Source organism: Pongo abelii, chromosome 12, assembly GCF_028885655.2.
Source record: "Pongo abelii isolate AG06213 chromosome 12, NHGRI_mPonAbe1-v2.0_pri, whole genome shotgun sequence".
Taxonomy (NCBI): domain Eukaryota; kingdom Metazoa; phylum Chordata; class Mammalia; order Primates; family Hominidae; genus Pongo; species Pongo abelii.
The window spans coordinates 25,418,897-25,446,126 of NC_071997.2; the positions used below are offsets into that span (position 1 = coordinate 25,418,897).

General features: G+C 42.7%; 1 pseudogene; it reads left to right on the top strand.

The window, feature by feature from the left end:
• The first annotated feature begins 17,731 nt into the window (after positions 1–17,731).
• Positions 17,732–18,203, top strand: LOC112131746 (cytochrome c oxidase subunit 7B, mitochondrial-like; annotated as a pseudogene).
• The last annotated feature ends 9,027 nt before the right edge of the window (positions 18,204–27,230 follow it).

A 27,230-nucleotide genomic window follows, 5' to 3' on the forward strand; every position in this document is an offset into this window, starting at 1 on the left:
ACCACCTTGGGCACATATTCCCAGCACCTCCCGAGGGCCATGTCATGGGCCATGGTCACTCATATTTGGCCCAGAATCAATCTCTTCAAATATTTTACAAAGTTTAACTCTTTTCTCTTTTGTTTTGTTTTTTTTTATTTTATTATACTTTAAGTTTTAGGGTACATGTGCACAATGTGCAGGTTAGTTACATATGTATACATGTGCCATGCTGGTGTGCTGCACCCATTAACTCATCATTTAGCATCAGGTATATCTCCTAATGCTATCCCTCCCCTCTCCGCCCACCCCACAACCATCCCCAGAGTGTGATGTTCCCCTTCCTGTGTCCATGTGTTCTCATTGTTCAATTCCCATCTATGAGCAAGAACATGCGGTGTTTGGTTTTTTTGTCATTGCGATAGTTTACTGAGAATGATGATTTCCAATTTCATCCATGTCCCTACAAAGGACATGAATTTATCATTTTTTATGGCTGCATAGTATTCCATGGTGTATATGTGCCACATTTTCTTAATCCAGTCTATCATTGTTGGACATTTGGGTTGGTTCCAAGTCTTTGCTATTGTGAATAGTGCCACAATAAATATGCGTGTACATGTGTCTTTATAGCAGCATGATTTATAGTCCTTTGGGTATATACCCAGTAATGGGATGGCTGGGTCAAATGGTATTTGTAGTCCTAGATCCCTGAGGAATCGCCACACTGACTTCCACAATGGTTGAACTAGTTTACAGTCCCACCAACAGTGTAAAAGTGTTCCTATTTCTCCACATCCTCTCCAGCACCTGTTATTTCCTGACTTTTTAATGATTGCCATTCTAACTGGTGTGAGATGGTATCTCATTGTGGTTTTGATTTCCATTTCTCTGATGGCCAGTGATGACGAGCATTTTTTCATGTGTCTTTTGGCTGCATAAATGTCTTCTTTTGAGAAGTGTCTGTTCATACCCTTCACCCACTTTTTGATGGGGTTGTTTGTTTTTTTCTTGTAAATTTGTTGGAGTTCATTGTAGATTCTGGATATTAGCCCTTTGTCAGATGAGTAGGTTGCGAAAATTTTCTCCCATTCTGTAGGTTGCCTGTTCACTCTGATTGTAGTTTCTTTTGCTGTGCAGAAGCTCTTTAGTTTAATTAGATCCCATTTGTCAATTTTGGCTTTTGTTGCCATTGCTTTTGATGTTTTAGACATGAAGTTCTTGCCCATGCCTAGGTCCTGAATGGTAATGGCTAGGTTTTCTTCTAGGGTTTTTATGGTTTTGGGTCTAACGTTTAAGTCTTTAATCCATCTTGAATTAATTTTTGTATAAGGTGTAAGGAAGGGATCCAGTTTCAGCTTTCTACATATGGCTAGCCAGTTTTCCCAGCACCATTTATTAAATAGGGAATCCTTTCCCCATTGCTTGTTTTTCTCAGGTTTGTCAAAGATCAGATAGTTGTAGATATGCAGCGTTATTTCTGAGGGCTCTGTTCTGTTCCATTGATCTATATCTCTGTTTTGGTACCAGAACCATGCTGTTTAGGTTATTGTAGCCTTGTAGTATAGTTTGAAGTCAGGTAGCGTGATGCCTCCAGCTTTGTTCTTTTGGCTTAGGATTGACTTGGCAATGCGGGATCTTTTTTGGTTCCATATGAACTTTAAGTAGTTTTTTCCAATTCTGTGAAGAAAGTTATTGGTAGTTTGATGGGGATGGCATTGAATCTATAAATTACCTTGGCAGTATGGCCATTTTCATGATATTGATTCTTCCTACCCATGAGCATGGAATGTTCTTCCATTTGTTTGTGTTCTCTTTTATTTCATTGAGCAGTGGTTTGTAGTTCTCCTTGAAGAGGTCCCTCATGTCCTTTGTAAGTTGGATTCCTAAGTATTTTATTCTCTTTGAAGCAATTGTGAATGGGAGTTCACTCATGATTTGGCTCTCTGTTTGTCTGTTATTGGTGTATAAGAATGCTTGTGATTTTTGCACATTGATTTTGTCTCCTGAGACTTTGCTGAAGTTGCTTATCAGCTTAAGGAGATTTTGGGCTGAGACAATGGGGTTTTCTAGATATACAATCATGTCATCTGCAAACAGGGACAATTTGACTTCCTCTTTTCCTATTTGAATACCCTTTATTTCCTTCTGCTGCCTGATTGCCCTGGCCAGCACTTCCAACACTATGTTGAATAGGAGTGGTGAGAGAGGGCATCCCTGTCTTGTGCCAGTTTTCAAAGGGAATGCTTCCAGTTTGATATTGGCTGTGGGTTTGTCATAGACAGCTCTTATTATTTTGAGATATATCCCATCAATACCTAATTTATTGAGAGTTTTTAGCATGAAGCGTTGTTGAATTTTGTCAAAGGCCTTTTCTGCATCTCTTGAGATAATCATGTGGTTTTTGTCTTTGGTTCTGTTTATATGCTGGATTACATTTATTGATTTGCATATATTGAACCAGCCTTGCATCCCAGGGATGAAGCCCACTTGATCATGGTAGATAAGCTTTTTGATATGCTGCTGGATTCGGTTTGCCAGTATTTTATTGAGGATTTTTGCATCAATGTTCATCAAGGATATTGGTCTAAAATTCTCTTTTTTGGTTGTGTGTCTGCCCGGGTTTGGTATCAGGATGATGCTAGCCTCATGAAATGAGTTAGGGAGGATTCCCTCTTTTTCTATTGATTGGAATAGTTTCAGAAGGAGTGGTACCAGTTCCTCCTTGTACCTCTGGTACAATTCGGCTGTGAATCCATCTGGTCCTGGACTCTTTTTGGTTGGTAAGCTATTGATTATTGCCACAATTTCAGATCCTGTCATCGGTCTATTCAGAGATTCAACTTCTTCCTGCTTTAGTCTTGGGAGGATGTATGTGTCAAGGAATTTATCCATTTCTTCTAGATTTTCTAGTTTATTTGCGTAGAGGTGTTTGTAGTATTCTCTGATGGTAGTTTCTATTTCTGTGGGATCGGTGGTGATATCCCCTTTATCATTTTTTATTGCATCTATTTGACTCTTCTCTCTTTTTTTCTTTATTAGTCTTGCTAGCGGTCTATCAATTTTGTTGATCTTTTCAAAAAACCAGCCCTGGATTCATTAATTTTTTGAAGGGCTTTTTTTTGGTCTCTATTTCCTTCAGTTCTGCTCTGATTTTAGTTATTTCTTGCCTTCTGCTAGCTTTTGAATGTGTTTGTTCTTGCTTTTCTAGTTCTTTTAATTGTGATGTTAGGGTGTCAATTTTGGATCTTTCCTGCTTTCTCTTGTGGGCATTTAGTGCATAAATTTCCCTCTACACACTGCTTTGAATGTGTCCCAGCGATTCTGGTATGTTGTGTCTTTGTTCTCATTGTTTTCAAAGAACATCTTTATTTCTGCTTTCATTTCTTTATGTACCCAGTAGTCATTCAGGAGCAGGTTGTTCAGTTTCCATGTAGTTGAGTGGTTTTGAGTGAGTTTCTTAATCCTGAGTTCTAGTTTGATTGCACTGTGGTCTGAGAGACAGTTTGTTATAATTTCTCTTCTTTTACATTTGCTGAGGAGTGCTTTACTTCCAACTATGTGGTCAATTTTGGAATAGATGTGGTGTGGTGCTGAAAAAAATGTATATTCTGTTGATTTGGGGTGGAGAGTTCTGTAGATGTCTATTAGGTCCGCTTGGTGCAGAGCTGAGTTCAATTCCTGTGTGTCCTTGTTAACTTTCTGTCTCGTTGATCTGTCTAATGTTGACAGTGGGGTGTTAAAGTCTCCCATTATTATTGTGTGGGAGTCTAAGTCTCTTTGTAGGTCACTCAGGACTTGCTTTATGAATCTGGGTGCTCCTCTATTGGGTGCATATATATTTAGGATAGTTAGCTCTTCTTGTTGAATTAATCCCTTTACCATTATGTAATGGCCTTCTTTGTCTCTTTTGATCTTTGTTGGTTTAAAGTCTGTTTTATCGGAGACTAGGATTGCAACCCCTGCCTTTTGTGTTTTCTATTTGCTTGGTAGATCTTCCTCCATCCCTTTATATTGAACCTATGTGTGTCTCTGCACATGAGATGGGTTTCCTGAATACAGCACACTGATGGGTCTTGACTCTTTATCCAATTTGCCAGTCTGTGTCTTTTAATTGGAGCATTTAGTCCATTTACATTTAAAGTTAATATTGTTATGTGTGAATTTGATCCTGTCATTATGATGTTAGCTGGTTATTTTGCTTGTTAGTTGATGCAGTTTCTTCCTAGTCTCGATGGTCTTTACATTTTGGCGTGATTTTGCAGTGGCTGGTACCGGATTTGCCTTTCCATGTTTAGTGCTTCCTTCAGGAGCTCCTTTAGGGCAGGCCTGATGGTGACAAAATCTCTCAGCATTTGCTTCTCTGTAAAGCATTTTATTTCTCCTTCACTTATGAAGCTTAGTTTGGCTGGATATGAAATTCTGGGTTGAAAATTCTTTTCTTTAAGAATGTTGAATATTGGCCCCCACTCTCTTCTGGCTTGTAGAGTTTCTCTAATGAGAGATCCGCTGTTAGTCTAATGGGCTTCCCTTTGTGGGTAACCCGACCTTTCTCTCCGGCTGCCCTTAACATTTTTTCCTTCATTTCAACTTCGGTGAATCTGACAATTATGTGTCTTGGAGTTGCTCTTCTCGAGGAGTATCTTTGTGGCGTTCTCTGTATTTCCTGAATCTGAATGTTGGCCTGCCTTGCTAGATTGGGGAAGTTCTCCTGGATAATATCCTGCAGTGTTTTCCAACTTGGTTCCATTCTCCCCATCACTTTCAGGTACACCAATCAGATGCAGATTTGGTCTTTTCACATAGTCTCATATTTCTTGGAGGCTTTGTTCATTTCTTTTTATTCTTTTTTCTCTAAACTTCCCTTCTCACTTCATTTCATTCATTTAATCTTCCAGCACTGATACCCTTTCTTCCAGTTGATCACATTGGCTCCTGAGGCTTCTGCATTCTTCACGTAGTTCTCGAGCCTTGGCTTTCAGCTCCATCAGCTCCTTTAAGCACTTCTCTGTATTGGTTATTCTAGTTATACATTCATCTAAATTTTTTTCAAAGTTTTCAACTTCTTTGCCTTTGGTTTGAATTTCCTCCTGTAGCTCAGAGTAGTTTGATTTTCTGAAGCCTTCTTCTTTCAACTCGCCAAGTCATTCTCCGTCCAGCTTTGTTCCGTTGCTGGTGAGGAACTGCGTTCCTTTGGAGGAGGAGGGGTGCTCTGCTTTTTAGAATTTCCAGTTTTTCTGCTCTGTTTTTTCCCCATCTTTGTGGTTTTATCTACTTTTGGTCTTTGATGATGGTGAGGTACAGATGGGTTTTTGGTGTGGATGTCCTTTCTGTTTGTTAGTTTTCCTTCTAACAGACAGGACTCTCAGCTGCAGGTCTGTTGGAGTTTGCTAGAGGTCCACTCCAGACCCTGTTTGCCTGGGTATCAGCAGCGGTGTCTGCAGAACTGCGGATTTTCATGATCCGCGAATGCTGCTGTCTGATCATTCCTCTGGAAGTTTTGTCTCAGAGGAGTACCCAGCCATGTGAGGTGTGAGTCTGCCCCTACTTAGGGGTGCCTCCCAGTTAGGCTGCTCGGGGGTCAGGGGTCAGGGACCTGCTTGAGGAGGCAGTCTGCCCGTTCTCAGATCTCCAGCTGCATGCTGGGAGAACCACTGCTCTCCTCAAAGCTGTCAGACAGGGACATTTAAGTCCGCAGAGGTTACTGCTGTCTTTTTGTTTGACTGTGCCCTGCCCCCAGAGGTGGAGCCTACAGAGGCAGGCAGGCCTCCTTGAGCTGTGGTGGGCTCCACCGATTTTGAGCTTCCTGGCTGCTTTGTTTACTTAAGCAAGCCTGGGCAATCGCGGGCACCCCTCCCCCAGCCTCGCTGTCGCCTTGCAGTTTGATCTCAGACTGCTGCGCTAGCAATCAGCGAGATTCCGTGGGTGCAGGACCCTCTGAGCCAGGCGCGGGATATAATCTCCTGGTGTGCCGTTTTCTAAGCCCATCGGTAAAGCACAGTATTCAGGTGGGAGTGGCCCGATTTTCCAGGTGCCCTCCATCTGTCACCCCTTTCCTTGACCAGGAAAGGGAACTCCCGGACCCCTTGGAATTCCTGAGTGAGGCAATGCCTCGCCCTGCTTTGGCTTGTGCACGGTGCACTGCACTCACTGTCTTGCGCCCACTGTCTGGCACTCCCTAGTGAGATGAACCCAGTACCTCAGATGGAAATGCAGAAATCACCTGTCTTCTGCATCACTCATGCTGGGAGCTATAGACCAGAGCTGTTCCTATTCGGCCATCTTCAAAGTTTAACTCTTTTCATCAACATCACTATAATATCTGATTTTTCCCCAACGTCCTTTTCCTCTCTTATTTGACAAAACCTTCCATTGTACTCCCTGGAAGTCCAGCTACATGATTCAGCAAACTCCCCTATTTCCTGGGAGTGCTTCTTTATTGACAGTCCCCTGTGACTCCTGGCTTTAACTGTACCTGCATTTCTCTTGAGGACACTGTTTCCCTTGTATCTCAAGTAGAGACTACTCATTCTTTCAAACTCTAAAGTACTTCAGGGTGAGAATGTGGGTGGGGTATTTCTTCTCCTTGCTCCTTCTAATTCCTTTAAAACCATTATTTCTCTCTTCCTATTAGAAAATCTCTTGCTCCTTAGAAGCTTGTGCTATGAGCCACCATGTCCCTGGCTTGTCCTTTCAGACCTCCTGGATCCTCTCTTTTTCAATGAAAACATTCACACTTGTCTCAAAGTCTTATTCTTGAGTCTGTCATGCTGAGTGGGTTCAATGTCCATTTAGATGGCTGGATTCAATTCTCTGGCCTCTCCTTTTTTGTGTGTTCTTTACTTATAGGAAATTATGTATTTTGTAAAAGGTTTATTTTTAATTTACACATAAGAATTGCATAGATTTATGGGATAAGTTGCGTAATGATCAAATCAGGGTATTTAGCATATCCATCACCTCAAATACTTATCATTTCCTTGTGATGAGGAATCACCAGAATCGCCAGCTTCTGGTGATTGCTGCCAGGCTGGGTCTCTTCTTTGAGGACAAAGGGATCCCTCTTGCCTAGAGCAAGTCCAAAAATGCCACACAGGAGCCAAGGCCTGGAATCAGAGACCCCAGGAGCCCACCTGGTGCTCTATCTCAGTGTGGCCTAGCTGGCACCCAAGCTGCAAGACAAAGTCCCCTTTACTCTTTCCTCTCCTTTCATCAAGCAGAAGGAGCCTCTCCCCATGGCCACCATAGCTGGGAATGCACTGGGTCACACGTGAGGCCAGCATGGCACTGTGTTTCACCCAAGACCCACAGTGGGTACAGCCTGGCAACCACTGATGTTTATTCAAGGCCCAAGTGCTCTTTAGTCAGCAGGTGATGAATTCTGCCAGGGCCAGGTTCTTCCCTTCAAGGCAGTGGGTTCCCTTCCTGCCCAGGGTGTGTCCCAAAATGTCATCTGGGAGCTAGTGCCTAAATGGGGGCCTCAGGACTCTGCCTGGTGCCCTATTTTACTGTGGCTGGGCTGGTATCCAAGTTGCAAGATAGAGTCCTCTTTACTCTCCCCTCTGCTCTCTTCCCACAGAAGAAAAAAGTCTTGGCCAGCCATGGTGGCCCATACTTGTAATCCCAGCACTTTGGGCCACCAAGGCAGGAGGATTGCTTTAGCCCAGGAGTTTGAGAGAAGCCTGGGCAGCATAGTGAGACCCCTGTCTCTACAGAGAAAAATAAACTAGCCAGGCATTGTGGGACATGTCTGTTGTCCCAGCTACTGGGGAGGCTGAGGTGAGAGGATCACTTGAGCCTGGGAGGTCGAGGCTGCAGGGAGCCATGACTGCATCACTGCATTCCAGTTTGGGTGACAGACCAAGACCCTGTCTCAAAAAAAAAAAAAAAGAAAAAGAAAAGAAAAGAAAAGAGTCTCTCCCACAGCCATGCTACCCCAGCTGTACTCCCTGGGGTGCTGGGCTCTCAGCCACCCCATCTGGTGTCTCATTAGGTTATGTGCACCCGGAGTTCACTGGCTCTGAGTCCAAAAAACCATAGCACCAAAATTGCTAAGAAATTGTAGTCCTTGTGGCCTGGACTGCCTTTTAAGTTTAGTGCCCTAGGACACCAGGGCACTTTGGCCCATGGTGGCAAGGCTTGCTGGAATTCAGGTTCTGACAACTAGGATGGATAATTCCCTTCTGGCTGTGGCTGGTCTAAATGCTCCCTCCAAGGGTACCTGCTGAATTCTGTTCTGTGTTGCTTTCCGATGTTACAGGGAAGCACTGAGTTCCAAGGCAAAGTCTCACAATCACTGCACTCTCCCTCCCCAAATCACACAGATTCTCTCTTGTCATGAGGCTGCTGCTACTACTGGGGAGATGGGGGAAAGGTGGCATCAGCAGTTCAAGACTGTCTTTCCTTCCCTCTTCAGTGCCTCTTTCCTTGATATGATGTTAAAAACCAGGTACTGTGATCACTCATCTGATCTTTGTGTCTTAGGAAGGTGCTTTTTTATGTAGATAGTTGTTCCATTTGGTGTTCCTGCAGGGCAGAGGGTTGGGGTGATGCTTGCTGGAGGGTTCTATTCAGACATCTGCTCTGCCTCCTCCTCTAAAAGCTCACTTTTGAAAAAAGTGGTACAGACCAAAACCCACCCGCCCATGGAAAAGGAGGAATTAGGTGGTAAGGAAACAGGTGCACAAAGTGGTGATTACTTTTTTAAAAAACTATAATCGATACAGGTATTTTCAGTATATAATCATATAGAAAAGTTGCCCATTTGGGGGGTGTATAGTTCTTTTTTTTCTTTTCTTTTTTTTCTTTTTTTTGAGACGGAGTCTCACTCTGTTGCCAGGCTGGAGTGCAGTGGCATAATCCCGGCTCACTGCAACCTCCGCCTCCTGGGTTCAAGCGATTCTCCTGCCTCAGCCTCCTGAGTAGCTGAGATTATAGGCATGCACCACCACGCCCAGCTAATTTTTGTATTTTTAGTAAAGATGGGGTTTCACCATGTTGGCCAGGATGGTCTCAATCTCTTGACCTTGTGATCCAGCTGCCTTGGCTTCCCAAAGTGCTGGGATTACAGGTGTGAGCCACCACACCCAGCCAGGGCGTGTATAGTTCTACAATTTTTTTTTTTTTTTTTTTAGATGGAGTCTCACTGTGTCACCCAGGCTGGAGTGCAGTGGTTCAATCTCAGCTCACTGCAATCTCCGCCTCCTGGGTTCAAGCGATTCTCCTGCCTCAGCCTCCTGAGTAACTGGGATAGCAGGCATGCACCACCACGCCCAGCTAATTTTTGTATTTTTAGTAGAGATGGAGTTTTGCCATGTTGGCCAGGCTGGTCTCAAACTCCTGACCTCAGGTGATCCACCCACCTCAGCCTCCCAAAATTCTGGGATTATGTGTATGAACCACCTGCCCAGCCAGTTCTACAAATTTTAAGACACGTATGTCCAGATTCATGTAACCACTACCACAGTAAGGATACGTAACAATTCCAACATTCTAAAAACTCATTCATGTTATTACTTTATAGTTATACCTTCCACTCACCCCCTTACCACTGATTACACATTATATACCATATAAATGGAATTATATGTTATGTAGCCTTTTGATACAGGCTTCTTTCACTCAGCATAATGCCCTGGAAATTCATCCAAAGTTGCTGCCTGTAGAAATAGTTTTTGTTTTCATTGCTGAATAATATTCCATAGTATGGATATACCACTAGTACATTTACCATTTTTAGGACATTTGGGTTGTTACCAGTTTTTGGTGATTATGAATAGAGCTTCTGTAAACATTTGTATAAAGGTTTTTCAATGGACATAGTTTTAATTTTTCTAGGACAAGGGTCAACAAACTATAGCCATAGTCTGTGGGCTGGCTGCCTGTTTTTTTTTTTTTTTTTTTTTGAGATGGTGTCTTCCTCTTTTGAGACGGGGTCACCAGGCTGGAGTGCGGGAGCACAATCTCGACTCACTGCAACCTCCGCCTCCCGGGTTCAAGCGATTCTCTTGCCTCAGCCTCCCGAGTAGCTGGGACTACAGGCGTGCACCACCACGCCTGACTAATTTTTTTGTATTTTTTGTAGATACAGGGTTTCGCTGTGTTAGCTAGGATGGTCTTGATCTCCTGACCTCATGATCTGCCCTCCTTGGCCTCCCAAAGTGCTAGGACTATAGGCGTGAGCCATCGTGCCCAGCCATTAATTTTAATAAAGCTCAACTTAGCCATTATTTTCTATTATAACTCATCCTTTTGGTGTCATGTCTACGAACTCTTTGCCTAACCCTAGGTCAGTAAGATTTTCTCATATGTTTTACACTCTTATGTTTACATATTTTCTCATATGTTTGTAAATTGATTTGTAAAATCAATTTACAAAGATTGCTGTACCACCTTTGTAAATATCAAATGCCATATTAGTGTGGATTTATATCTGGACTATCTTTTTGTTTTCATTGATTTATGTATCTATCTCTTTGCACATACCTCGCTTTCTTGATTACAATAGCTTTTTTTTTTGGAGACAGGGTCTCATTCTGTTGCCCAGGCTAAAGTGCAGTGGTGCAATCTAGGCCCACTGCAGCCTCTGCCTCCCAGGTTCAAACAATTCTCCCACTGAGTAGCTGGGACTATAGGTGGGCACCACCATGCCCATCTAATTTTTGTATTTTTTGGTAGAGACAGGGTTTCAGCATGTTGGCCAGGCTGGTCTCAAACTTCTGACCTCAAATGATCCACCCACCTTGGCCTCCCAAAGTTCTGGGATTACAGGTGTGAGCCACTGCGCCCGGCCTACTATAGCTTTATAATAAGGTTTAAAGATGGTAGTGTGATTCCTCCAAGTTTATACTTCTTTGTCAAAATTGTTATCACATTCTAGTTCCTTTGATTTTCCACCTACATTCTCTAATTTAATTATCTATATCTATGAAAAAATCTGCTAAGAACTTGATTGGAAATGTGTTTGATCTATAGATCAATATGGGGAGAATTGACGCCTTTACTGTGTCTTCCAATTCATGGGAATGGTATGTCTCTCCATTTATTTAGATCTTCTTCAGTTGCAACAGTATTCTGTGGTTTTGAGCGTATACAACCTGTACATGTTTTGTTAAGTTATAAGTTCTGTTTTTATAAAGCTAATGTAAATGCTATTTTTTTTTTAGACTTCAGCTTTAAATTGTACATTGCTGGTATAGAGAAATACAACCTCGTATCCTGTGACATTGCTAAACTTCCCTATTCTAGGAGATTAATTGTAAATTATTTGAGCTTTTACACATAAACAGTAATGTTATCTGTGAAGAGGGACAGTTTTAGATCTTTCTTTTCAATCTGTATGCCGTTTCTTTCTTTTTTTTTTATGTCTTATTTCAACATCTTGAACTTCTAGTAAAATATTGAATAAGACTGGTGTGAGAGGATATTCTCTCCTACTTAGTGATAAAAGTCTTTTTGATCTTAAGGGGAAAGAGTTTCACTGTTAATTAGGTCATTAACCACCATGCCTAGCTATTTTTTTTTTATTTTTTGATTTTTAGTAGAGATGAGGTATCATTAAGTTGTCCAGGTTGGTCTCAAACTCCCTGGCTCAAGCGATCCTCCTGTCTTGGCTTCCCAAACATCTGGGATTACAGGCTAGAGCCTGGCTAGCCACAGATATTTATAGATGCCTTTATCAGCTGTGCCCAGCCAGCCACAGATATTTATAGATGCCTTTGTCAGATGGAGGAAATTTCCTATTCCTAGTTTGCTGACAGATTTTATCATGAATGGACATTGAATTATGTAAGATGCTTTTTCTACATCAATTGATATGATCATGTAATTTTTCTTCTTTACACTGTTAATATGACTGCATTGATTGATTTAAAATGTTATACCATCCAGCCGGGAGCAGTGGCTCATGGCTATAATCCCAGCACTTTGGGAGGCTGAGGCAGGTGGATCACCTGAGGTCAGGAGTTCAAGATCAGCCTGGCCAACATGGTGAAACCCTGTCTCTACTAAAAATACAAAAATTAGCTGGGCATGGTGGCAGGCACCTGTAATCCCAGCTACTCAGGAAGCTGAGTCAGGAGAATCGCTTGAACCTGGGAGGTGGAGGTTGCAGTGAGCCAAGATAGTGCCATTGCACCCCAGCCTGTGGACAAGAGTGAGACTTTGTCTCAAAAAAATATATATATATATGTTATACCATCCTTGAAAGTCCCAGGATAAACCCTATTTGGTTGTGATGCATTTGTTTGTTTATTGTGGTAAAATACACATAACATAAAACTTACCATTTTAACTGTTTTTAAGTGTACAATTCAGTAACATTAAGTTTGTTCACCATGTTGTGTAACCATCAACACTATCCATTTCCAAAACTTTTTGATCATCTCAAATAGAAACTCTGTGCCTAATAAACAATTACTCCCCACTCCCCACTCCACAAGCCCCTGGTAACCCTAACTCTGCTTTTTGTCTTTATGAATTTGCCTACTAGCATTTTTTGTTGCTGTTTTGTTTTGTTTTTTGAAACAGGGTCCTGCTCTGGCGCTCAGGCTGGAGTGCAGTGGCATGATCTTGGCTCATGGCAACCTTCGCCTACTGGCTTCAAGTGATTCTCAAGCCTCAGCCTCCTGAGTATCTGGGACTACAGGCATGTGCTATCACATCCAGATAATTTTTGTATTTTCAGTAGAAATGGGGTTTCGCCATATTGGCCAGGCTGTTCTCCAACTCCTGGCCTCAAGTGATCCGCCTGCCTCAGCCTCCCCAAATGCTGGGATTACAGGCATGAGCCACTGCGCCTGACCTCATGGCTTTGAATGACTGAATATGTATTGACATTTTGTAAACTACTTGATTCAGTTTGCAATCTTTTTTAGGGTTTTTGCATCTAATTTCATGAGGGATATTGATATTTTCTAATTTCCCTTCAGATATTCTCTTTGATACATAGATTAATTTAGAAGTCTGTTGTTTAAATGTTCAGGGATTCTCCTATTGTTTGTCTTATTGATTCCTGGTCTACTTTTGTTATGGTCAGAGAACATACCTGGCATGATTTCACTTCATTTAAGTATGTTAAGGCTTGTTTTATGACCCAGGATATAGTCTATCTTGGTGAATGGTTCTATGTGCACTTGAAAATAATGTATAGTCTGCTGTTTATGGGTAGAGTGTTCCTCAAAGTTCAATTAGATCTTGTTGGCTAGTGGTGCTGTTTAATTCTCCTCTTCTTTGCTGATTTTCGTTTTCTGTTTTTTTTTTTTTTTTTTTTTTTTTTTTTTTTTTTTTTTTTTTGTGACTGAGTCTCACTCTGTTGCCCAGGGTGGAGTGCAGTGGCGCAATCTCGACTCACTGCAAGCTCCACCTCCCAGGTTCATGCCATTCTCCTGCCTCTGCCTGCCAAGTAGCTGGGACTACAGGCACCCGCCACCATGCCCGGCTAATTTTTTGTATTTTTAGTAGAGATGGGGTTTCACCGTGTTAGCCAGGATGGTCTCGATCTCCTGACCTTGTGATCTGCCCGCCTTGGCCTCCCAAAGTGCTGGGATTACAGGCGTGAGCCACCGTACCTAGCCTTCTTTGCTGATTTTCTAATAGTTCTATCAGTGATTGAGAGAGGAGCATTGAAGTCTCCAAATGTAATTTTGGGTTTGTCTATTTGCTTTGAGAATTTTGAAGCTGTGGTGTAAGATGCAAACTATTTAGGATTATTATATCTCCTTGGTGAATTAACTATTTTATCATGATGTATGATCCTTTTTTGTCCCTAATGATTTTCATTGCTCTGGAAGTTGCTGTGTGTGATATTAACATAGCCACACCAACTGTTTTGGTTAATATTTCCATGCTATATCTTTTCCTCTTTTTTTTTTTTTGGAGATGGAGTCTTGTCCTGTCACCTGGGCTAGAGTACAGTGGCGTTATCTCAGCTCACTGCAACCTCCACCTCTCGGATTCAAGTGATTCTCCTGCCTCGACCTTCTGAGTAATTGGGACTACAGGCAACACCACTACACCTGACTAATTTTTGTGTTTTTGTTAGAGATGGGGTTTCACCATGTTGGCCAGGCTGGTGTATATCTCCTGACCTCAAGCAATCCACCCGTCTCGGCCTCCCAAAGTGCTGGGATTACAGGCATGAGCCACTCTGCCCGGCCTCTATTCTTTACTTCTAACCTATATATATAATATTTAAAGCAAGTTTTGGCTGGGTATGGTGGCTATTGCTTGTAATTCCAGTGTTTTGGAAGGCTGAGGTGGGAGGACTGCTTGAGGCCAGTAGTTTGAGACTAGCCTGGGCAACCTGGTGAGCCCCTGTCTCTATAAAAAAAACAAAACAAAACAGAAAATCTAGTCAGATATGATGGTACATGCCTGTAGTCTTAGCTACAGGGAAAGCTGAGGCAGGAGGATTTCTTGTGTCCAGGAGTTGGAAGCTGTAGTGAGCTATGATCATTCCATTGCACTCCAGTCTGGGCACCAGAGCAAAACCTTGTCTCTAATAAATAAATAAATAAATAAATGCAAAACATTTTTTTAAAAATGAAAAAAATTTTAAAAAGTAAAGCAAGTTTCTTGTAAATAGCATATGGCTGGGCACTGCTTTTACCCATTCTGACGATGTCTTTTGAGATTTAGGTTTAGTCCATTGATGTTTACTGTAATTATTTATGTGTTTGGATATATGTCTACCATCTTATTTTATTTCATTTTTTCTGAGACAGAGTCTTGTCCTGTCACCCAGGCTGGAGAGCAGTGGTGCCATCTCAGCTCACAGCAACCTCAGCCTCCCAGCCTCAAGCGATTCCGGTGCCTCAGCCTCCCAAGTAGTTGGGATTACAGGCATGTACCATCATGCCCAGCTGATTTTTCTATTTTTAGTAAAGACAGGGTTTTACCATGTTGGCCAGGCTGATCTCAAACTCCGGGCCTCAAGTGATTCACCCACCTCAGCTTCCCAAAGTTTTGGGATTACAGGTGTGAGCCACTGGGCCCAGCCCCATCTTATTACTTTTTTTTTTGCTCCAATGTTTATCCTTCTGCTTACCACTTTTCACCTCCTTTTTGGTTATTTAAATGATTTTTAGCATTCTGTTTTATTTCATATATTGGTTTTGAATATATCTCTTTGAATAGTTTTTTAAATGGTGACTCTAGGGATTACAATACACTTAATTTTTCACAGAATGAACATATTACCACTTAAGTGGAATGTAGAAATCTTACAGCTGGATAGGTATTTTTACCTTTCCCTCTTTACATTATAGATGTTTTCTATTACATTTACATGCATTGTAAACTCCACTAATGTTATAATTTTTGCTTTTGCTTTCTTCTCTTTCTTTCCTTCTTTCCTTCTTTTTTTTTTTTTTTTTTTGAGATAGGGTTTTGCTATTGTTGCCTAGGCTGGAGTGCAATGGCGTGATCGCGGGTCACCACAACCTCCTGTCCCAGGTTGAAGTGCTTCTCCTGCCTCAGCCTCCCGAGTAGCTGGGATTACAGGCATGTGCCACCATGCCTGGCTAATTTTTGTATTTTTAGTAGAGATGGGGTTTCTCCATGTTGGTCAGGCTGGTCTCGAACTCCTGACATCAAGTGATCTGCCCGCCTTGGCCTCTGAAAGTGCTGGGATTATAGGTGTGAGCCACCACACCTGGCCTAATTTTTGCTTTCAACCGTCAAATGTATTTTTAAAAACAATAATGGACAGATCCACTAGACAGGGACCATCAAGAAAATACAAGACTTCAACAATGGGTTAAACAAGCTAGACCAAATAGACATCTATAGAAAATTCCACCTAACAATATCAAAATACACATTCTTCTTAAGTGCACTTGGAAAACTCTTTAGCATAACCCATATGCTAGAGCATAAGAAAAACTTCAATGATTCTTTTTTCAATAAGCCTTTTGTACTCCTAAACCCTCAATAAATTTAAAAGAATTGAAATCATAAAGCATATGTGTTCTGACCAGAATGGAATGAAATTAGAAATCAACAACAGAAATTTGAGAAATTCACAAACATTTGGACATTAAACAACACACTTCTAAATAACCAGTTAGTCAAATAAGAAATCACAAGGGAAACTGGGTATGGTGGCTCACGCCTGTAATCCCAACACTTTGAGAGGCTGAGGTGGGCAGATCATGAGGTCAGGAGATCGAGACCATCCTGGCTAACACGGTGAAACCTCGTCTCTACTAAAAATCCAAAAAAAAAAAAATTAGCCAGGCATGGTGGCAGGTGCCTGTAGTCCCAGCTAATCAGGAGGCTGAGGCAGGAGAATGGTGTGAACCCGGGAGGTGGAGCTTGTGGTGAGCCGAGATTGTGCCTCTGCACTCCAGCCTGGGTGACAGAGCGAGACTCTGACTCCAAAAAAAAAAAAAAAGAAAAGAAAAATGAAATCACAGGGGAAATTAGAAAGTACACAGGAAATGAGAAGAAATCACGACATGTGAAATTAGAAAATTAGAGAAATTTGAGATGGATAAATGAAGATACAGCACACAAAAACTTATGGGATACAGCTAAAGCAACATTAAGAAGGAAATGTATACCTATAAAGACTATATTAAAAAAAATAATGACCTCTAAAAAGTAAGTAACCAAAGCATACCACTACAGAAAGTCATTGAATCATAAAGGAAGACAGTAAGAGGGGAAGAAAGGAACAAAGGATCTATGAAACAACTAGAAAACAATTTTTTTTTGAGACACCATCTCACTCTGTCACCCAGGCTGGTGGAGTGCAGTGGTGCAATCTTGGCTCACTGCGACCTCTGCTTCCCGGGTTCAAGCAATCCTTGTGCCTCAGCCTACCGGGTAGCTGGGACCACAGGTGTGCACCAACTCGTGGGACTAGTTTTTGTATTTTTAGTAGAGACAGGATTTCACCATGTTGGCCAGGCTGGTCTCAAACTCCTGGCCTCAAGTGATCTGCCCACCTCGGCCTCCCAAAATGCTGGAATTACAGGCATGAGCCACTGTGCCCATCTGGAAAACTTTTTTTTTTTTTTTGAGATGAAGTTTCACTCGTTGCCCAGGCTGGAGTGCAATGGCATGATCTTGGCTCACGACAACCTCCCCCCACTGATTTCAAGTGATTCTCCTACCTCAGCCTCCTGAATAGCTGGGGTTACAGGCATGTGCCACCACACCTGGCTAATTTTGTATTTTTAGTAGAGACGGGGTTTCTTCATGTTGGTCAGGCTGGTCTTGAACTCCTGACCTCAGGTGATCCACCCGCCTCGGCCTCCCAAAGTGCTGGGATCACAGGCGTGAGCCACCACGCCCAGCCAGGAAAACAATTTTTTAAATGACAGTAGTAATCTTTACCTATCAATAATTACCTTGAATATCAGTGGACTTAAAAAAATGATCTCAAATCAATAGCCTGGGGAAAAAAAAGAGCAAACTGTGCTTAAGGCAAGCAGAAGGAAGGACATAAAGGTCAAAGCTGGAATTAGTGAAATAGAAACTAGAAAAACAATAGAGACCTCAACAACAGCAAACAAGTGAGCGAAAGGCTGGACTAGACAATTTTCTAAGGATGATACAGAAATGTATAAAAAGCATAAGAAAAGATGCTTAGGCTGGGTGCGGTGGCTCATGCCTGTAATTCCAGCATTTTGGGAGGCCAAGGCGTGGTGGATCACTTGAGGTCAGTAGCTCAAGACCAGCCTGGCCAACGTGGCAAAACCCCATCTTTATTAAAAATACAAAAATTGGAATTTGCACCAAAGCAGCAGCTGCATTCCCACAGTTCGATCTTCACCTTCACGATGTTTCACTGGTCAAAAAATGCACTAAGTCATCTCCAAGATCAAAGCATTCAGCAAACAATGGCAAGGCAGAGCCACCAGAAAAGTTCACCTGATTTTCATGACAATACGATAATGCTGTATTAGATAGTGGAGCCACTTTCTGTATTGCTATATGGACATATGTAGCAACACAAATCAGAATAGAATGGAACCTGGACCCTACTGGCAGAGTCACCCCAAAGGAACGGAGAGATCAGTAATCATCCCAGCTGGTATAATAATGAATTGTTTAAAAAACAGCTCATAATTGATACCAAGTTAAAACACTGTGTACCCATTAAGTTATGGCATTATTGAAGAAATAAAGTACATTTTGAAACCTTCAAAAAAAAATACAAAACTTAGCTGGGCATAGTGGCAGGCACCTGTAATCTCAGCTACTTGGGAGGCACAGGCATAGAATAGCTTGAACTCAGGAGGCAGAGGTTTCAGTGAGCCAAGATCGCAACACTGTACTCCAGCCTGAGTGACAGAGTGAGACTGTGTCTCAAAACAAAAACAAAAACAAAACAAAACAAAAAATGCTCAACATTGCTAATCATCATTAGAGAAATGGAAATCAAAATCACAAGGAAATATTATCTTACACCCATTAGGATGTCTACTATCAAAAAAGCAGAAAATCACAAGTGTTAAAGAGGATGCACAGAAACTGGAGCTTTTGTGCAATGCAAAATGGTGTAGCTACTACCAAAAACAATCTGATGGGTTCTCAGAAAAATAAAAATAGAATTGCCATATGCATTTCTGGACATATATCCAAAAGAATTGAGAATAGGGTCTTTAAGAGATATTTGCACATTGCACTTTAAGAGATATTTGCTATTTGATTTATAGCAGTATTATTCACAATAGCCAACATGCAGAAGCAGCCTAAATATCCATCAACAGATGAGTGGATAAACAAAATGTGGTGTATACAAATAAGGGAGTATTACTCAGCCTTAAAAAGGAAAGGAATTCTGTTACATGCTATAACATGGAAGAACCTTGAGGACATCATGCTAAGTGGAATAAGCCAGTCACAAAAATACAAATACTGTATGCTTCCACTTATATGAGGTATCTAAAGTAGTCAAATTCACAGAAACAGCAAATCAAATGGTGGTCACCAGAAACTAGGGAGAGGAGGAAATGGAGAGTAGTTGTTTCATGGGCATAGATGTTCAAGTTTTAAAAGATAAAGTTGGGCCAAGTGGTGGCTCACGCCTGTAATCCCAGCACTTTGGGAGGCCGAGGTGGGAGGATTGCTTGAAGCTAGGAGTTTAAGAACAGCTTAGGCAACAAAGCAAGACTCTCTCTCTACAAAAAAAAAAAAAAAAAAAAATTAACCCAGCTCAGTAGTGCACACCTGTAGTCCTCAGCTACTTGGGAGGCTGAGGCAGGAGGATTGATTGAGCGCAAGAGTTTGAAGTTGCAGAGACCTATAATTGCACCACTGCATTCCATCCTGGGTGACAACGAGATCGTGTCTCAAAATAATAAATAAATAAATAAATAAATAGAAATAAAAGATGAAAACGTTCTGGAGATATATTGCACAACAACATAAGGCTACTGCACTGCACACTTAAAAATGGTTAAGTTGGGCCGGGTGTGGTGGCTCATGCCTGTAATCCCAGCACTTTGGGAGGTCGAGGTGGGCTGATCACGAGGTCAGGAGATCAAGACTATCCTGGTTAACAATGTGAAACCCCGTCTCTACTAAAAAATACAAAAATAAAATAAAATTAGCCAGACATGGTGGCGGGCACCTGTAGTCCCAGCTACTCGGGAGGCTGAGGCATAAGAATGGCGTGAACCCGGGAGGCAAGCTTGCAGTGAGCCGAGATCATGCCACCGCACTCCAGCCTGGGTGACAGACTCCATCTCAAAAAAAAAAAAGGTTAAGTTGGGCTGGGTGTGGTGGCTCACGCCTATAATCCTAGCACTTTGGGAGGCCGAAGCGGGCATTCACCTGTGGTTGGGAGTTGGAGACCAGCCTGACCAACATGGAGAAACTCTGTCTCTACTAAAAATACAAAATTAGCAGGGCATGGTGGCACATGCCTGTAATCCCAGCTACTCAGGAGGCTGTGGCAGGAGAATCGTTTGAACTCTGGAGGTGGAGGTTGCAGTGAGTGGAGATCGTACCAGTACACTCTAGCCTGGGCAACAAGAGTGAAACTCTGGTTCAAAAAAAAAAACACGTTAAGTTGGTAAATCTTTTTTTTAACCACTATTAATTCTTTTAAAAATCATTTTTAAAGAGTAGAGAAAACCAACAAAGGCAAAAGTTGGTGTTTTGAAAAAAAATTTTTTTTTTTTTTGAGATGGAGTCTCGCTCTGTCACCCAGGCTGGAGTGCAGTGGTGCGATCTTGGCTCAGTGCAAGCTCTGCCTCCTGGTTTCATGCCATTCTCCTGCCTCAGCCTCCTGAGTAGCTGGGACTACAGGCACCCACCACCACACCCGGCTAATTTTTTTTTTTTTGTATTTTTTTAGTAGAGATGGTGTTTCATCGTGTTAGCCAGGATAGTCTCAATCTCCTGACCTTGTGATCAGCCTGCCTCAGCCTCTGAAAGTGCTGGGATTACAGGAGTGAGCCACCATGCCTGGCCTAGAAAAAGTTTTAAAATTCATGAACTTTTTTTTTTTTTTTGAGATTGACCAAGAAAAAAGAAAGACTCTAATTACTAAAATCAGGGATGAAAGAAGGGGTATAAAAACTGACTTATGGCTGGGCGCAGTGGCTTACAAAGTGCTTGTAATCCCAGCACTTTGGGAGGCCAAGGTGGGCAGATCACGAGGTCAGGAGTTCGAGACCAGCCTGGTCAACATAGTGAAACCCCGTCTCTAATAAAAATACAAAAAATAAGCCAGGTGTGGTGGTGGGCACCAGTAATCCCAGCTACTCAGGAGGCTCAGGTAGGAGAATTGCTTGAACCTGGGAGGTGGAGGTTGCCGTGAGCCGAGATCATGCCAATGCACTCCAGCCTGGGCCAAAGTGTGAGACTCCGTGTCAAAAAAAAAAAAAAAAAATTGACTTACAAGGATTCCTTCTTTCTTCACTTTTATTCAACACTGTACTGGATGTTCTAGCCAGGGCAATTAGGCAAGAAATGCAAACAAAAACTATTGAAATAGGAATAGAATAAATAAAACTATCTCTCTTCTAGATGACATGATCTTATATATAGAAAACCCTAGTGAAACCTCAAAAAAAAAGACCTAAACCATCAGTGATAATACATGAGTTCAGAGATTGTACCATACAAGGTCAATTAAAAAAATGAGTTGCCTACTTATACACTAGCAATGAACAATTCAAGTAAAATTAAGTAAACATTTCCATTTATAATATTATCAAAAATAATAAAATAATTATGAATAAATTTAATCCAAAAGTGTAAGACTTGTAAACTGGAAACTACACAACACTGTTGAAAGAAATTAAAGAAGAGCTAAATCAATGGAAAGGCATCCTGTGTTCATTAATTGGATGTAAACATGTCTACACAAAAACTTGTATACAGGCCAGGCATGGTGGCTCATGCCTGTAACCCCAGCACTTTGGGAGTTTTCGATGGGAAGATCACTTGAGTCCAGGAATTCGAGACCAGCCTGAGCAACACAGTGAGACCCCCATCTCTACAAAAAAGAAAAAATGAAAACAAAAGCAAACCTATACATGAATGTTTATAGCAGTACTGTTTTTATTAGTAAAAGGTGGAAACAATCCAAATTTCCATCTACTGAAGATGGACTTTTAAAATGTGGTATTATTGGGCACAGACACACATGCCTGTAGTCCCAGCCACTGGGGAGGTTGAAGCAGGAGGGTCGCTTGAGCCTGAGAGTTTGAAGCTGCAGTTTGCAGCTGCAGTGATGCTCCTTGATCTGTGCAGGAGCTGTGATCAGGCCTGTGAAGAGCCACTCTACTCCAGCCTAGGTGACATAGTGAGATCTCTGTCTCAAAGAAAAATGTGGTATAGCCATACCATAGAATATTACCTTTGCATAAAAAATAATGAAGTACCAATGCATACTACAACATGAATCAGCCTTGAAAACATTACTGTAAATGAAAGGAGCCAATCACAAAACCTTGTATATCATTTAATGTATATGAAATATCCAGAGTAGGCAAACTCAAAGACACAGAGAGTAGACTAGTGATTGCCAAGGGATGGGCGGAGGGGAAATCTGGGAGTGCATGTGACTGCCAAAGTGAATGGAGTCTCTCGTTGGGGTGATAGAGATATTTTGGAATTAGATTTTGGGGATGGCTGTAAAACATTGCAAATTTACTAAAAAAAAAAAATCATTGAATGAAATTAAATCCTATGGAGATTAGAGGTATTTTCATTTTGGCCAGGCAATCTACCTGATTAGGTTCAAGCCACAAGTTCCCACCCCTCCATTCTGCAGTCTGGTTCCAAAGTCAGTTCAGTGTCCAAAATCTTCCCAGGACTATTCAGTTCTGTCTGACTTGTGCACTACCCAGTGGCCAGTTGTGTCTGTGGGTGATGGTCTCTCAGTTCAGCTGTCAATCTTTGGTGTGTTGAACAGGACCAGATCTATGCAGGAGCAGCTCAAGAATGAGCCCTGGGGTTTGTAGACAAGTTAATGGGGTTGCTTCACTGATTAACTCTCTCTCAGTAATTACCCTGTTGCTTTCATTTGCTGAGGCTTCTCTTTTTAGTCTTCCAAGCAGAAAACAGGCTTTCGTTATCTGGCTCTACCATGCATTTCTACATCTGAAGCCAAGCAGTGGGAGGTCTGAATTGGAAGGGAAGCAACATGGATTGTTTCTGCCCTCTTGGGACCACAGCTCTGTCAATTGGAGAAGGTTCCTCCTGCATCTTGGCTCCTGGGCTCCTCTTGGGGCTGGTGCTAGTGCCACGGTGGGACTGCTTGTGGGCTGAGGTATGAGAGAACAGGGAAAAGAAAAATGGGGAGGAACGAACTTCTGGATTCCCTCGGAATGTTAGGAGACCCTTTTCCTGTTACTTGAGCCAGAAATAGAGAGCGTCTTCTGCAGCTCTTTCTATCTACACCCTGGTGCCCACTGCCAGGTTAGTCAGGGGATACCATAGGGGAAACATGGTTATCTCACCACTGGTTTGGTGGTACTTCAAGTTCTGGTCTTCTTGGGAAAGCTGCCTGCAACTATTTAGTTTTCAATGTCTTCCAATAGCTGCTCCATGCATTCCGTACTGTCTCCCGGCTGGACTCCATGCAGGAAGCCTGTCTCCTCCACAGTGTGCACTCACTCAGGTCATTGCTCAGTTTTATTGTTGGCATTTGTTTGCCTTAATTTTTCAGACTGGCTTCCTAGAGGTTGCTTCTTGTCTGCATAGTTTGTCAGTCAAACATCAGTTAAAGCCAATATGGCTTCCACCATCTGCTGCTGGATCTATGTGCAATGGCACATAGATTGCCCCGGGCCGTTTGCCCGGGCCATTTGCAAGGGTGTTCTGGCTTTTACTTCCTAACACTGGCACCGGCACAGACACAGGCTGTGTGCCCTGGGCATATGGACATGGCTTGGGTTTGCTCTAATCTCTGCCAGCTATGAGCCTTCAGTCCGTTTGGATAGTGTGGAGTTTACTAAGCTCCCTCTGGCTCTCCCACCTCCTGGAGCTCCCTCTTACATCCCTGACTAATCTGCAGGTCATTTGCTTGTCTCCAAAGGCCCAGAGCCTCAGGCTAGGAGTCAGTGGCCTTTCTTCCTCCTGGTCACTGATATGACCACCTTAACTAGCCATGCTGCAAATTAAAACCTTCCTCACTCTTGCCTCTAGCTCCTGCAGCGAGGTGGCAGGGGAGCTTATTTCCACAGGCTGCCCTGCTGGGGGCCACTGTGTGTGTTATCAACAGCTGGGGTAAATGGGGGTAGCAGCCTGGGCAAAGATGCCATGGACACAGGCTGGTCTTATCCAAGGCTCACTTTAATTCTTTTTTTTTTCTTTTGAGACAGGGTCTGTCTCACTCTGTTGCTCAGGTTGGAGTGCAGTGGTGTGATCACAGCTCACTGCATCCTCAATCTCCTGGGCTCAAATGATTCTCCTGTCTTAGGCTCCCATGTAGCTGGGACCACAAGTGTGCACCACCATGCCTTTTTTGATTTTTTTTGTAGAGACGGGGGTCTCACCACATTACCCAGGCTGTTTTTGAACTCCTGAGCTCAAGTGGTCCTTCTGCTTCAGCCTCCCAAAGTGCTGTGGTTACAGGCATGAGCCACCATGCCCGGCCAGCTTTCATTCTTAAACACATCCCCATTTGTGCTGTGCCTTTGGTAAAATTACAGAATGCTAAATGGTTTGTCCAGCTACCTTTTGGAAAGATTTGTTGACCTCCTCACTTCATCATGCTAGAAGTGGGAACTTTGATTACTCTTTAAAGAATCTGAAGATGAAGGGAAGACCAACACATAATTTGAGAGAATGTCAAGACTGAGAAAGGTTTCTGTAGCATGGTGCATGCATGTGTGTGTGCGTGTGTGTGTAGGGAGAGGCAAAGGGTTCTGACAAGAGGAAGAGGCTGAGGAAGCAGGCTTATCTCCACAACGTGCTGCTGCCACCCAATCATAGGGTCTTTTGCAGCAATTCTAGTCCTGATCTCACAAACCTCATACCCTAACTACTGTCCCCCTAATTGGGGTCCCTCCTCAGAGCTTTCCTAAGGCTCCCTAACTTTTCCCCTCACCTCGGTTGAGACCTCCATGGTTTGGACTTGTTGGTTTTGCCTTGCTCTTCCCTTGATAAATACACCGTTTATTCCGGTTCAGCCCTTGGAACTTTAAACCTTAACCTAAGCCTCCTGCACCCCACTATATTAGCCCAAGCCTAGAGTATCAGATCTGGATATTTGGGTAAAGATGCAGACAAATTTTGAATTGGAAAAGAACTTAATTCATTACTAAAAGATGACCTTGATAGCTATATGGGAAACAAGAATGTATCGGGAAGTTAATCCTTTGCTCACACTACACCTGGTGCATGTAATTCCATCTCTGAGTTTTCCCCTTATTATTATTATTATATTTTGAGATGGAGTCTCACTTTATTGCCTAGGCTGGTGTGCAATGGCACAATCTTGGCTCACTGCAACCTCCACCTCCTGAGTTCAAGCGATTCTCCTGCCTCAGCCTCCCGAGTAGCTGAGGTTACAGGTGTGTACCACCACGTCTGGGTAACTTTTCTATTTTTAGTACAGACAGGTTTTCCCCATGTTGGCCAGGCTGTTCTTGAACTCCTGACCTTGTGATCTGCCCACCTCAGCCTCCCAAAGTGCTGGGAATATAGCCATAAGCCACAGCGCGCACTCTATCTTTTGGTTATTAATCCCTTATCAGATAGATAGTTTGCAGCTAATTTCTCCCCTTCTGTGGGTTTTCCCTTCACTTTTTTCCCTTATTGTTCAAAGCCAAGCTCAAGTCCTGCCCCTTTGGGAAAACTTCCTTGACCACTCTATTACAGAGTGTTCGCTTTTTCTATCCTTGGAGTTCCTATCACATTACTATCCCGTTCCTCTGGCATCAATCATCTATTATGTCCTATCTTTCCTTGTATTATTCCCTTTTTTGTGGTTGCAATAGTACGGTGGGATAAAGGGCTCTTGCCTGGAGAGGCTTGGCAGGACTCTGTATGGTAGAATGGCTTTGATGAAACCTCCACCATCCAGGATCTGATTCTTAGCTGACAAGACACTGTGTTGTCAGTATCCCAAAAGCCAACCAATGTCTGACAATTAATCAATCAGCAGATATTTATTGACTGCCTCTGCCATGTCAGGTGCTGTGCTAGGCATAGGTCCATGTTAGCCACCCATCTCCAACTTCATCTCTCGCACCAGAGCTTAATCTCAACTAAATGGGAATTCTCACCATTCTCTTATCACACCAGGCTCTTCTTACAGGTGGGTCTCTTTGCCTAAAAAGCCCACTCACCCCTCCGCCCCACCCTCCGCCCTTTCCCCTTTCTCCCTCTGGAAAGCTGCTTCCATGTCTTTCAAACCCCAGTGCAGCCATCACCACCTTTGGGAAATCTTTGCAGATGCCCTACAATCACCCAGTCTCTCTGAGCAATCTCTGTATCCCATTCATATATATATATATATATATATATATATATATATATTTTTTTTTTTTGAGATGGAGTCTCGCTCTGTCACCCAGGCTGGAGTGCACTGGTGCAATTGCAGCTCACTGCAACCTCTGCCTCCTGGTTTCAAGCGATTCTCTTGCCTCAGCCTCCTGAGTAGTTGGGACTACAGGTGCCCACCACCACACCCAGCTAATTTTTGTATTTTTAGTAGAGACGGGATTTCACCATATTGGTGAGGCTGGTCTTGAACTCCTGATCTCAGATGATCTGCCTGCCTCGGCCTCTCAAAGTGCTGGGATTACAGGCATGAGCTACCATGCCTGGCCTCCCATTCATATTTCTAACATTGATTCTTACCACATTATATGCTGATGCTTTTTCTTTTTTTTTAGAAAGGTCTCACTTTGTCGCCCAGGCTGGAGTACAGTGGTATGATCATGGCTCACTGCAGCCTCAATGTCCTGGGCTCAGGGGATTCTTCCACCTCAGCCTCCCGAGTAGCTGGGACTACAGGTGCATGCTACCACACCTGGCTAATTTTTTGTATTTTTAGTAGAGATGGGGTTTCATTGTGTTGCTCAGGCTGGTTTTGAACTCCTGGACTCAAGCCATCTGCCTGCCTAGGCCTCCCAAAGGGCTGGGACTACAGGTGTGAGCCACCGTGCCTGGCCTCTGATGCACTTCTTTTTTTTGTGGTCCTCAACCTTTTTGGCACCATGGACCAGTTTCATGGAAAGCAATTTTTCCACAGTTGGTGGTGGTGGAGATGGTTTCAGGATGATTCAAGCATATTACCTTTATTGTGTACTTTACTTCTATTATTACATTGTAATATATAATAATTACACAACTCACTATAAGGTAGAATCTGTGGGGGTCCTGAGCTTGTTTTCCCGCAACTAGATGGTCCCGTCTGAGGGTGATGGGAGACAGTGACAGATCATCAGACATCAGATTCTCATAAGGAGCACCCAACCTAGATCCCTCACATGCACAGTTCACAATAGGGTTTGTACCCCTATAAGAATCTGATGCCCCCGATGATTTGACAGGAGGCAGATGGTGATGCAAGTGATAAGGAGAGGTTGTAAATACAGAGGAAGCTTCACTTAGGGACCACTGCTCTAGTTGTTCTTTTTTTTTTTGAGACAGAGTTTCACTCTTGTTGCCCAGGCTGGAGCGCAATGGTGCGATCTCGGCTCTCTGCAATCTCCGCCTCCCGGGTTCAAGCGATTCTCCTGACTCAACCTCCCAAATAGCTGGGATTACAGGCATGTGCCACCATGCCTGGCTAATTTTGTATTTTTAGTAGAAACAGGGTTTCTCCATATTGG